Source organism: Aedes albopictus, chromosome 2, assembly GCF_035046485.1.
Source record: "Aedes albopictus strain Foshan chromosome 2, AalbF5, whole genome shotgun sequence".
In the NCBI taxonomy this organism is placed as follows: Eukaryota; Metazoa; Arthropoda; class Insecta; order Diptera; family Culicidae; genus Aedes; species Aedes albopictus.
This window is the reverse complement of record NC_085137.1, coordinates 361,785,908-361,798,372: the sequence shown is the minus strand read 5'-3', so window position 1 is coordinate 361,798,372 and position 12,465 is coordinate 361,785,908. Positions and strand designations below refer to the sequence as shown.

Here is a 12,465-nt window from a genome sequence, read left to right as displayed (position 1 = left end):
GATTTTGGTTTAAAATTTCGAAAACTTCTTTCAATATTTCATAATGCTCTTCGATTGTCTCAGTTGCTATTAAAATGTCATCCATATATATCCTGATTTTTCCTTTTTTCAAAAGAGGTCTAAATATTGTATTGATAAATCGCATAAATGCTGAAGGTGCGTTACATAATCCAAACGGAACTCGCGTATATTCAAATTGACCTAAATGTGTAACAAATGCAGTAAATTTTTGAGAATTTTGATCAATATGAAGATGATGATATCCATTTTTGAGGTCTAAAGTCGAAAAATATTTTTTGTTTTTTAAACTATCAAGTTGATCCTCTATTTACGGTAATGGATATCTGTCCTTTATGGTTATTTTATTTAATTCTCTGTAATCGACGCACATTCTCCACGATTTATCTTTTTTCTTTACTAGAACTATTCTACTAGCATATGGAGAACAACTTTCTCTAATCACACCATCTTTTAATAATAAGGGGATTCACTTAACAGCGTAAACTGATTAAACTGATTAAACGCCACTATCGCCAAGGCAATCTTCGATTATTTCATTCGCAAAATCATGAAACATTTCAAATAAGCAGAAAATCATGGCTTACGCAGCAATTTAATCTGTTTAGTGAGTACCCCTAATTTATCTATTTGGGACTCAACTTCAATTTTCTGGCTATGCGATAAACGACGTGGGGAAAAATTGAATGGTCGCTTATCTGATAAATTGATAGTCATTGTGTATTTAAAATCTGGATTTATCGGTTTTGAATTTAGATTGCCATAATATTCAATGAAAAGAGATTTGATCCTATTAATATTTTCCAAAGAAATGTCGCTATCGCCAATATCTAATGCATCTACATCAGCTTTCAAAAATGTGTCAGTGCTTACCTCAATGTTGATTGATTGATTGATTGATTTGTCTTTATTAGAGAGACTTTCAGCCCTTGGCTGGTTCGTCTCTTTCTTACCTCAATGTTGTTGATTTCAAACAGTGAACCATCTGCACATGTCGCCAACTTCAAAGGCTCTTCTATAGTTGTTTGTTTTCTAATCGCAAATTGTATTACTCGACCATCATACTCAACTAACAGGTTGTTGTTCCTTACGAAATCCGATCCCAAAATACACATCGGGCGCATCGTGGAATCCGGCACAATCTTAAACTGCAATACATAAATGTAATTATCAATGACAATTTCTGAATCAAAAACTCCTAAAATATTTAACTTTGAATCGTTTAAACCTGCGTAAGAATTTGAAATTGTTTTAGAAATCGCATTTTTCCTGAAATAAGACTACTTTTAATTAAACAAATAGGACTTCCTGTATCAAATAAAGCCTCTGATTTGACTAAACAGTTATTCAATCTAATAAGTATATCAAAATAAGCCTGCTCTATGCTAACCCTACCATGATTTTTTATACTTTGTCGAGACCTATAGCACGTGTTTGATCCATCTTGAGTTTCTCCGTTTGCCGCCAGCACATCGTTGAGTTGTCCTTTAGTACAATGGTTGTCTTGATTTCCCGAGGAAGAGTGTTGTGCTTGATTTTGAATTGAGTTTTGATAACAATTTCTGGCGAAGTGACCTCGTTGACCACAATTGAAACAGCATCTGGTATTGTCTTCTTTACGCACTCGCTCTTGATGAAAACTTGAACGAAGTTCTTCGTCAACCAACCGCATTTTCGTTTGACTTTCATACCGATAGATAGCGTCCAGTAATTTCTCCACCGTAGTGTAATTTGCAATACATAAGGCCAGTCTTAGGTTGCAATCCGGAATACCATTGATCACATATTTGATTATGGCAGCTTCGCTAAGATTCACGGCTCTCGCTTGAAAAACAACGTCGTAGACAAAATTTCCATATGATTCATTCGACCTTTTCATTCGCACCGACAGCGCATTATGGACACCTACTTCATCTTTTCTCGCTGGAAACGCTCGAACCATTCTTTGCTTAAAGTCTGCCCATCCTTCGATAGTGTCTTCAACTCCTTCATACCACAATTGTGACACCTCTCCCAATCGCATCACCACATAATGTAAAATTGTTCGCTCGTCCCAGTCAAAAGTTGAAACGAACACACGAGTGTTGTTTCATAGACATCCCTACAATGTAAATAATGTCGTGCCTTTAAATAGGCAATCGGTATATTGAGTGCTCGAATCAGGGTTTCAATAGAAAATCGCGTAAGAGAAGAAGTTATTAAGAATTATTAAGTTGATCAATTGCAAGAAAATTTATGCTGTTGGAATGATTTCAAGAAAATTAAGAAAACGGAAATAAAAGAAAACCAAGAAAATTGGAGGTCTGGAGTCTGGGATATGAACTATATTAGTTCTTTCCCAATCAGACTGCCGAAGAAGAAAGTTATTAAAATTGTGAATTTTATAAAGTGATTGAAGCCTATTTAAAGTGAGCAAGTAAAGTTATATTACAAGAAAAAAAATCATTACAATAATTTATTTAATTTAATTAAAGCTATTTGCAGAAATAAGTTGAGTTTTCGCACAAAAAAAAAAACAAAATCGTGAGCGGAGTGATATCAAAGATTTGATCCAGTAAGCACATGTGTTAGATAAATTAGTATCAAATGTAAAAGATTGTTATAAATATTTTCTGTAGGGAAAAAGCGTGAGTGGATATTTAACAAGCTAATTTTGAAGAAAGAAAAGGAGCCAAAAAGTGAGAAGCAATAACGTGAGGTAAACTGTGCGAATGTATAGGTGTTTTTTGGTGCTAATACAATTTATTCCACAGTCACCGCAGTGACCGCGTGGAGCATTGGGGTTGAGGAGTGGCTTCGTTCGGTGGAACACCGAGCCACAGAGCGTAATTGGCACAACAAGCTGCTCGCCAAAACCATCGGCATCGTGCGATCGGACTAGGGCGATCCCCTGGAGGTTCTCCTCGTCTCGTGGCTGCGTGCCGCTAGGAGTGCCCCCAGAGTGCGTGGTCAACGGTTTTAAGGATTCGGCCTCGCGAAACCACACCGCTACCCGTGGTTGCCTGCGAACGCGAGTAGTCTGACTGGGGAAAGAAACCCACAGCCAACGAGATCCGCCCCCACACTCACGTCCCGGGTATAGAAGATCCATGGAATTTAGTCCGATCGCCTCCAACTCCCACCCCACGTTCGTGTAAGTACCACGCCACGGTTGATGGTATTAGTGCTCTCCAGACTGGGCCGTCTGAGCTATTAGCGTCGTGTTTTGCATCGAACATCGAGGCGACGCCTGGTACCGAGCCCTCGGTGCACTCGGTCGGCGACCATCCGACTCCATCACCAACAACTGAGAACGCCTGGCTTAGCTCGACTAACAGCCGGCCGTCGGTCACCGCACGAAGATCGGCGTCGCTGCCGGCCGCTACACCATCGGTAGGCTGGTCGATCAGGTAACTCACCCGGCAGAGAATGTAAGTACCTGACATTTTTATCGGAGCACCCAAACACCAATACCTAGAGCGAGAATGAGTGATCAGTAGGGACATTTTGTATTTTGTAATGTATTGCTAGAGAATAAGCTTGAACTCACACACAAACTATTTGAAGAGCCACTCCAACAAGTGACGTCACTATTTAGGATTTTATAATTTGAACTTGAAAACTAAAACGGATCCGTTCAGAATCTAATAGGAACTTTTGTTTTAATCAATAAAACCACAACTTAGGAATGTAAATAGCTTTCAATATAAATAGTTTTTTTTTAATAAATTGCCACAAAAGCAATTAAAATTGTTCTTTAAATCGGATTCAATAAACTTTGGCTATGAATGTTCAACAATTATTTGGACTAAACAAGAACTATTAGACTTTTTTAAACCATTAGAATTTGGGATATTTACCTGCTTTGGGGAGAGAGTTCTTTGGGAAAGTGTTGTGGAGTTTATGGTGGTGGATTCTAGGAAGTGTTGGGAAAATTTGGCTAGCAGGGCAAGACCGATCTTGAGTTCTGGCAGGCGACTTGCGTCGTCTGGCGCTTAAGCCAGAACTTAGAGGCCCTTCCAGGATCCTCCTTACAAGGTGGTCCTCAAACTTTCAATCCTTCTGATCCATTTATCCGCAGAAACCTTCTCCGGAACAAACTCAGAAATTAAGCTTCGAACGTCTTCAGGATTCATCATCATCCTTCCGTTATACGCATTCATCCTGTTTCCGACTATCCCTTGTCCAAGTTTTCCTCTTTGTTATCGATTCTCCTTAAAGTTCAACTTCTCCAACGCTCACGAAAAATATTCAGCTCCTCTCCTTCAAAGTTTTCGTTCAGATCCCACTTCTGAATTGAAGTAGTCCTCGCATTAATGAAGCAGCAATCTGTTTCATCGACTTGTTTATAGGGCACTGCACTGTTTTGATTTTGTATGGGATTTTGACGTTTCGTGGCCTTGTTGTTTACAAAATTTCTGTAAGAGTGAAAGAGAAGGAGGTAATTTCATGCACTGCCCTATTGCGTGTCTCGATTAGTAATAGGGCACTGCATGAAATTCTCTCCTTCTCTTTCACTCTTACAGAAATTTTGTAAACAACAAGGCCAAGAAACGTCACAATCCCATACAAAATCAAAGCCATGCAGAGCACTATAGGGAACTGCACTGTTTTGAATTTGTATGGGATTTTGACGTTTCTTGGCCTTGTTGCTTACAAAATTTCTGTAAGAGTGAAAGAGAAGGAGATAATTTCATGCACTGTCCTATAGTACAATGAGTGTCAAACTAACCTATGCTAACTTGATCGGCTTACTAGATCTACTCATATGCTACAATAGGGATATTCCAGGTCAGCCAAACTACCATGGTGTTCATAACTTCAGGTCTACACATCCAACTGTAATATGTAATCCCCTATTACTTACTCTAACCCATCGTGAACTTCTGTGAAACTCATAGTCATTTCAAAATACCTTTGACATATTCCAGGATTACTAAACTTCCCTACAGCTTAGAGCTTCAAGCTAAGGTGAAGATATGACGAAGCCACATCTCGAATTTTCAAGAGCAAATCTGAAGAGCTAAATAACGGTTCGTGCTGAAAAGTTGATCGATTGGTCTCCGCCAGCGGAACCTATCAATCAGCTTTTCAGCGCAAACCGTCTTTCGGTTGTTCAGATTTGTGCTCTTGAAAATTCGAGATGTGGCTTCGTCATATGTTCACTTTAACGTTTGCATCAACATTCTTTCCCGCTACATGGAGTAACCCTACATAGTCAATCATGTTCCTTGAATAGTTAAAGGTCACAATGCATTCTTAGAATTTTTGGGGCATCCTGGGTATTGATAAGTGTTCAGAAACTCAGTTCCTAAAAATCTATGGCTATGACATCAACTGCTCAAGCTAAAAATAGTAAGTACACATAACTAGACAGGGTTCAAATCAATAACACTAGTTTACAGCATTTTTGAACTCGGTAAGCTGATGATCATTTTTGGTGTAGAATTATGCCCTGAGTTCAAAAACGCGTAGATCAGCCGCCCCTAACATGGGGATCAGACGCTGTTGTGAGCCGCTCCTCCTGGAGAACAGACGCTCAGGTTTGCCGCAGAACCCCCCCCCCCTTCCCTGTCAGCCTACGACCAAAGTTCCCACCAGGGTTGGTTACTCGATCTTCCCTAAAGGTTGCTCATAGTTTCCGGCCGGTACCACGAGGAGGTAGGGGTAGGAGTTGCTGGGCAGAGGCTAGTGGATCACAATGGCATCTGAATTGTGCAGCATACCCAGTAGACTTGGTCAACAAAGTCGATTTTTCGGAACAAAGCTTTTTCGATTCATTTTAGCGTCCAAAGCAACTGTGCAAAATTTGGTAGCGATTGGTTGCTCCCTCGTATTCCGCATTGCGATTGAAACTTGTATGGAATTTAGTATGGGAAAACGTGCTTTTTTGCATTTTTCTCATAAATTTATTTTTTTGTCTAAAACGATCTAACTAATGACGTTAAAGTATAGCCTAGGATATGCCGAAAAACTTTGCCGAAGACCGCAAAGTGATCCGACACTTGTGAAAAAAGTTATAACGTAAAGATTGCCCGGTGTTGCTTAACATTTAACATGTAAAGGAATAACATCAATAATAAAATTTCAATTTTGGCCTAAGTTACCAGGCGAATAACTTTATCCACAACCGTCGGATAACTTTGCGGTCTTCGGCAAAGTTTTTCGGCATATCCTAGGCTATGCTTTTACGTCATTGATTACATGGTATTAGACAAAAAATTCAACTTATGAGTGAAATGCAAAAAAGTACGTTTTCCCATACTAACTTCCATACAAATTTCAATTGCAATGCGGAATACGGGGACGCAACCAATCGCTTCCAAATTTTGCACAGTTGTCCAAACACTAATATAGATTGAAAAAGCTTTGTTCCGGGTTGAAACGATCAAATTTAAAGTTTCTCTATACAACATTGACCCACTCTAATACCCAGCCTTAACCGTGCCATTGTACAGTTCATATGGCACCTAAATGGAGTCCAAAAAGTCGACTGGAGCGAAGATTTATTTTTTCCATGCAAGCGTGTCCCAGTTAGCCTAGTGGTTAAGGCTATGGATCGCCAATCCGGAGACGGCGGGTTCGATTCCCGTTCCGGTCGGGAAAATTTTCTCGACTCCCTGGGCATAGTGTATCATTGTACTTGCCTCACAATATACAAATTCATGCAATGGCAGGCAAAGAAAGCCCTTCAATTAATAACTGTGGAAGTGCTCAAAGAACACTAAGTTGAAGCGAGGCAAGCCAAGTCTTCAGTGGGGACGTAGAGCCAGAAAGAAAAAGAAGAAGATGCAAGCGTGTCCCATGCTAATGCATACAATCCAACAAATCGTCTTCGAGTATCAAAGATAAAAATTAAGTATTTTTCTTGCGCCCTTTTCAAAAATTAGGTGAAGAAACATGTTTATTTGTTGATGCAACACTAAATGATTCACGAAATCCTGCGCAGCGCATGTATAAAATCTCATTCATTTTGGAAAATATCAAGTCAAAAATTGTATTTTTTTTCGTGTTAGCTGGAGTAGGTACCACAAAGTGATGTCCAAGAGTGATGACTATTTCACTGTTCAAATCACATTCAAGTCCAAGCCAAACGGGATCAAAGTTCGCATACCGTAGCGGATAATCCGACACGGGCGTGAGAAAAGAACCACCGAAAGGTTGCCGCCAATAGCACTCGAAACAATGTAAAGAGATATTCATTGCGAAGTAGAACTGAAACTCATTCTCTCGAATCTGGGTCTGTGCTTTGAAGCTACCGAATTTGGGATTCAACTCGATGCCCGATTGACACTGCTCGTGCACTTCATCAACGCCAGGCGACACAGGTATCATCATCACTCTCAAGACCGTTCGTTGTTGCGACCGACGCCGTACTTAGGTACGAATCACACTACATACGACTGACTGCGTCGATCATCGGTGTCTTCAAAGAGCCGAGAATGAAGCCGCTTATCCACGCATCAATAATTTGCCGCTTTAGTGTTACGCATCCTCACAGTTTCTTTTTCTGTGGTACCGTAAACCGATGGCGGATTGATTATTTTGAATTTTGAATCAATGCGTTAACCGATGGCGGATTGATTATTTTGAATTTTGAATCAATGCGTTAAGTAAATGTTTAAAAAGGCAACGAACCTTCCTACGAACGTTGACGATATGGTTGATTGAATTGATTCAAATCACTTAATCAATATATAACCTTCTAAAAGAAGGCAAAATTGGACAGATGACAGCACTTCCATTACAAAATTATGAATTCTCCCCTAGTATCACCGAATTTGCCCCATTTTACGGTCCCGACGACGATAAGGACGCGACATCGATCGAAAGTTGCTGATTTCGCACCGCGCAAGCCGCTACCTTTGGCTGTTTTGTCTGTCCAGCTTGTCGCATGGATTGTGCAGATCTCCAACCTGCCGGACTGCCGTATACTCGCCGAACCGAATCGATTATAGATATACATTTTCATTTGTCGGGATTGAGACTTTGTCGGGAGGAAACAGAGACTTGTGCACCATACCGCCACCAGCAGCGGTCAGTGAGTGAGATGCTGCTGCTGCTGCTGGGAAAGCGAAAGATAGCACAAAAACCGTTGACATGGGGGTGAAGAAATAAAAAGGTGATTGAATAATTTAACACGCGGCTCGGCTTTGATCTCGTCGAGAACTTTGAGCGAGAGCAGTTGTCTTGTTAAGCTGCTGGCCGCCGCTGTCTCGCGGGTAACACGGTGGAGCTCTTAATAGATGTGAATTCCAAATTCTAAAATTTAAATTTCAAGATGATCATTGTCATAAACAACACAAATTGCCTTTTGAGAAAATTTGTCATTTCAGTATATCGACTTATACTGCAAATTAGCAGGGAAATCCAAATCAAGGCCACCCTGAAAAACTTTTGAGTTCAGAAATCGACGACTACAATCTCAAGAAAAAAATCACAGACAGAGGTGTCAAGTAATGCCCGATACACCAAGCAGTTGATTGACGGATGCCGACAGGATGTCAAAGCGAAGCATCAATTTACCAGACTGAGGATGCGAAAATTAGTTCCCGACAGATTGCAACTGGTGATATAACTATTCTTGTTTTTATCTACAGCACTGGTACATCACTGCCCACGTAGTTTTACTATATCTATGAGAAAGCCAATTTGTCAAGTAGACACCTGGCATGGATGCTGTGGCTTTATATGAACCAATGTAAAGATGAATAGCGATTGATCTGTCCAATTCACAAGAAAAGTGAACATCCGAGCGATCACCATTTTGACTGCCACATACGAAGTATTTACAATCGACAACGAACTAGATCTTTACCGTGCGGCAAATCATCCAAAAATGCTCAATGAGATCTGCTGGCACTCGCAGATTTAGAGCGACACGTTTTAAGGACACTCTTCGATGACGTTCAGGGAAATAGTGAGTGAAAGAATGAATGAACCATTAGCTCACTGCATTCTATGGTTAACCCAACCCATCGCAACGCCAACTCAACAACATTCAATTCTCGTCAATTTTCAGCTTGAGTTATGCCTATATTTTCTGGGAATTCGGCCAAATGGCCGATTTTTATATTCATCTTCGGTGGAGCGGACCTGGTGTGGTGGTTAGAACACAAGACTATCACGCCGAGGACCTGGGATCAAATCCCACTCCCGACATACTCACAAAATGTGGGTTCTTTCATCGGAAGGGAAGTAAAGCGTGGGTCCCGAGATAGGGTTAAAAATTTCGTTAATACAGACAAAAAAATCTTCATCTTCGACTAAACGACAAGAACAGAACAGAGAAGAGTGAAGCTGAGTGTCCTTCTATCAGGATGTTCTTCTAATAATATAGTGTCGATCACCAATGCTGGACCGGAATAGAAGTGAAGATACCTCCAGGTATCAGGTATCAGTAGGTTGGCTCTAGAGATTCGTATTGGTTATGTGATTGCTGAGTCGGCAGTGGTCAGTCAATGCTCTGACCAGCATGCTGCAATTCTGCTTAGACAGATGTGTTAGATACTTCGCCACCCCTGGAGTTTCCTCTAGTAAGTCGAGTACCGATAGGCGGTAAGTGCAAGAAAGTGCTTCTTGTTTAAGATGAATGTGTAGTAGGTTGTCCCAAAATTGCACATGGTCAAAAAGCTTGGGGGCTCACCCTGCAAATGATAGGTTAGGGTGTTCGAAACAAACTTTTGTATCACGGCAACTTTCAGAAATGACGTTTAGAGGTCGCCCCGGCGAGATTTTTGGTTGACTTCCCAGCAAGGTTGCGACCATTCATTTTCAAAGATTTACATTCATTTGCTATTATCTCAGTTCAGAAGCATGCTATCGAAAAACTATGTATGGATGAATTTAACCTTGTGGTTTTATCTGAAAGTTTGCCGAACATCATTGGGGTCGCAAACGTATACCAAAGTCGTGAGCGAGCTGTGAAGGCAACTCTCCACGCGGTGAATGTAAATTTCATTCACGCTGTGGAAAGTTACCTTCACAGCTCGCTCACGACTTTGGAATGCGTGTGCGACCCCAATGATATTCGACAAACTTTCAGATAAAACTACAAGGTTAAATTCATCCATACATTGTTTTTCGATAGCATGCTTCTGAACTGAGATAATAGCAAATGAATGTAAATCTTTGCAAATGAATGGTTGCAACCTTGCTTCCCAGTAGAAACGCTGTACTTCAGATCGACTAACAACGGAGATGTCAATTGCTGTAGATCGATTGTTGTAAGTCGGGGAGCCGTCGTTGAGTACGACCAAATCGGTGCTTTCGAATACGTCGAAGAGGGTCGACCCCCTAGAGTCGGAGCGCGTACCACCCCAGGTAGGATGGTGAGCCTTAAAATCACCCAGGAGCATCCTAGGTTCCGGAGTGTGACTGATAATATTGTCCAGTTCACTGCGCAGGTCAGGGATATTGCCACATGGTAGGTAGATACAGACTATAGATATTTTGATAGGACCTTGGATGGTAACACCAACAACTGGGAGTTGATGACAGATGAAGGAATTGATCGCAGCACTCCAAGAGCAACGGAATGACGAAAATTTGTTCCTCGTTTTAGAACCCATGTGTACTTACCGCCTAGCGAGCGGTCGAGCTGCGCGACTGTTATCTTGTTTACCTCCTGCAGGGCAAGAACCCATGGAGGATCGTTGATGGTAAGCAGTTCAAGATCCGCTAAGTTATTTAGAAAACCGTTCATGTTCCACTGAAGGCAAAATTTTGATGTTAGTGGTAGCGTTGGGACAGGAAAGGTATCATCAAGAGTCCTGCTGACTGGTCTGATAGCGGGGAAAAAAGGTGTGGCGTGCGGTGATAGATGATTTGTTTGCCCATCCGAGAGCGGCGGGGTGGTTCGGTAAGGCTGGTGGGTATGGATTTGCATGCTGTTGGCTTGACTTCCCTCGTCGTCCATGGGGGGAACGGTTGGTAACCGGTGCGTCCCCAGTTCTGCCAAAGCTTCACTTCCCGCGACGTCCAGGGTGATGGGCGTGGGTACCCAGTTACCCTCTTCCAGATCTTCCCTCAGCGCCAAGGGTTGTCCGTCAGTTCCGGTGTGGGAGACGTCCGCACCGACGGGGCCTAGGCTACCAAGGGATATAGCTGGGCATCGAATGGTGTTCAACAGGATCGCTTCATCTGGACCTAGTCCAAGACGCCGGAGTCGACCCAGTGATTCCGGTTGGGGTAGGGCTTCCGGTACACTGGCGCCCCGACTGTCGAGGAGGGTTCGCAGACAATGTTGGATGGCTGGGTGTCGGGGTCGCCCCGGCGATTCTGGTTGGGCCATGACTTCCAGTTCACCGGCGCCCCGACGACCCGTGGCATTGAGTTCTGAGACGCTTCTATGATTATTATCAGATGTGTTGTTGGTTATGTTGGTAAGTTGTGGTGGCGGTGAGAAGAGCGTAAGGGGTTGGTGAGGTACTTTAGCGTTTAGGGTAGCCCTTTTGGCCTTCCGGAGCGCTCTTATGTTTTGCCTTTTTCTGTTGTTGTAGGCTAGATCCAGATCGAGTTAGATTGCTGAGCGAGCGCTTGTTTGGTGTTATTAGGGGGTCGGAACTTATTCTACTGGCACCAGAAACGACAGGTTTTGGAGGTTTTGGAGTGTTCGGCGAAATCGGATTTTTTCCTGAAGGGGTGAGGAATTCAACAGCATTCGGACTGACGTCGGACACAGTAGCATCTGAATCGGGGTAGGCGTTGGCTGAAAGGGGGTCGGAATGATCGGCAGACTTTGAGGTGGCCTCTTCTACAGCCACAGGAGCAGTAGCGACGACCGACTTTGAAGTAGTCGGCGAGGAGGCAATGGTACTCGGAATAGAGATGTTTGCGGCAGGCATAACGGCCTTAAGAAAGACCGAAATCTGGCTGGTGAGTAGTTCGATTTGCTTAGCCTGGTTGGCAACGATGGCTTTAAGCGCTTCAATTTCTGGATTGATGACCACCGGAGGGGTGGGACGAGCGAGGAGAGCGGCACGTAGTTCAGCTATTTCTGCATCTTTTGCAGCGACAGTGGCAGTCAGATGATCGATCCTCTCATTTGTCTGCCGAAGAGCCTCATTGTTTGTGGTATCGACAACGTTTGCGAAAGATTTTCCTCCTCTGTTCTGGTTTACCAGACGGCGAGCTGCGGGGTATGAAATACCCTGATCCACCTTCACACGTTGCACAGAGTTCTCGAATTGCCAGAGTGGGCAGGAGCGGCTCGAGATAGAGTGGTCATTCGTGTTGCATGATTTACAGAATTTTTCATGGTTGCACTCCCTGTTTTCCGGGATTGGGTGATCCCCTGAACAGGTCCCACAAGTAGCTGCTTTTGACTGACACCGAAGCTTTGTATGGCCAAACAGCCAGCAGTTAAAACACTGCATCGGACTCGGATAGTAGGATCGTGTACGGCAGCGGATGTAGCCAAATTCGATAGTTTCTGGTCGACTTGTGCCACGGCAAGTGAGTACAATT

At 42.7% G+C, this 12,465-nt stretch overlaps 1 long non-coding RNA gene across 1 annotated transcript; it reads left to right on the top strand.

Moving 5' to 3' along the window:
• The first annotated feature begins 2,080 nt into the window (after positions 1–2,080).
• Positions 2,081–3,450, top strand: LOC134287248 (uncharacterized). Its single transcript, XR_009997150.1, has 3 exons — positions 2,081–2,572; positions 2,637–2,716; positions 2,772–3,450. It is a non-coding gene; the product is annotated as an uncharacterized LOC134287248 (long non-coding RNA).
• Positions 3,451–12,465: the final 9,015 nt, after the last annotated feature.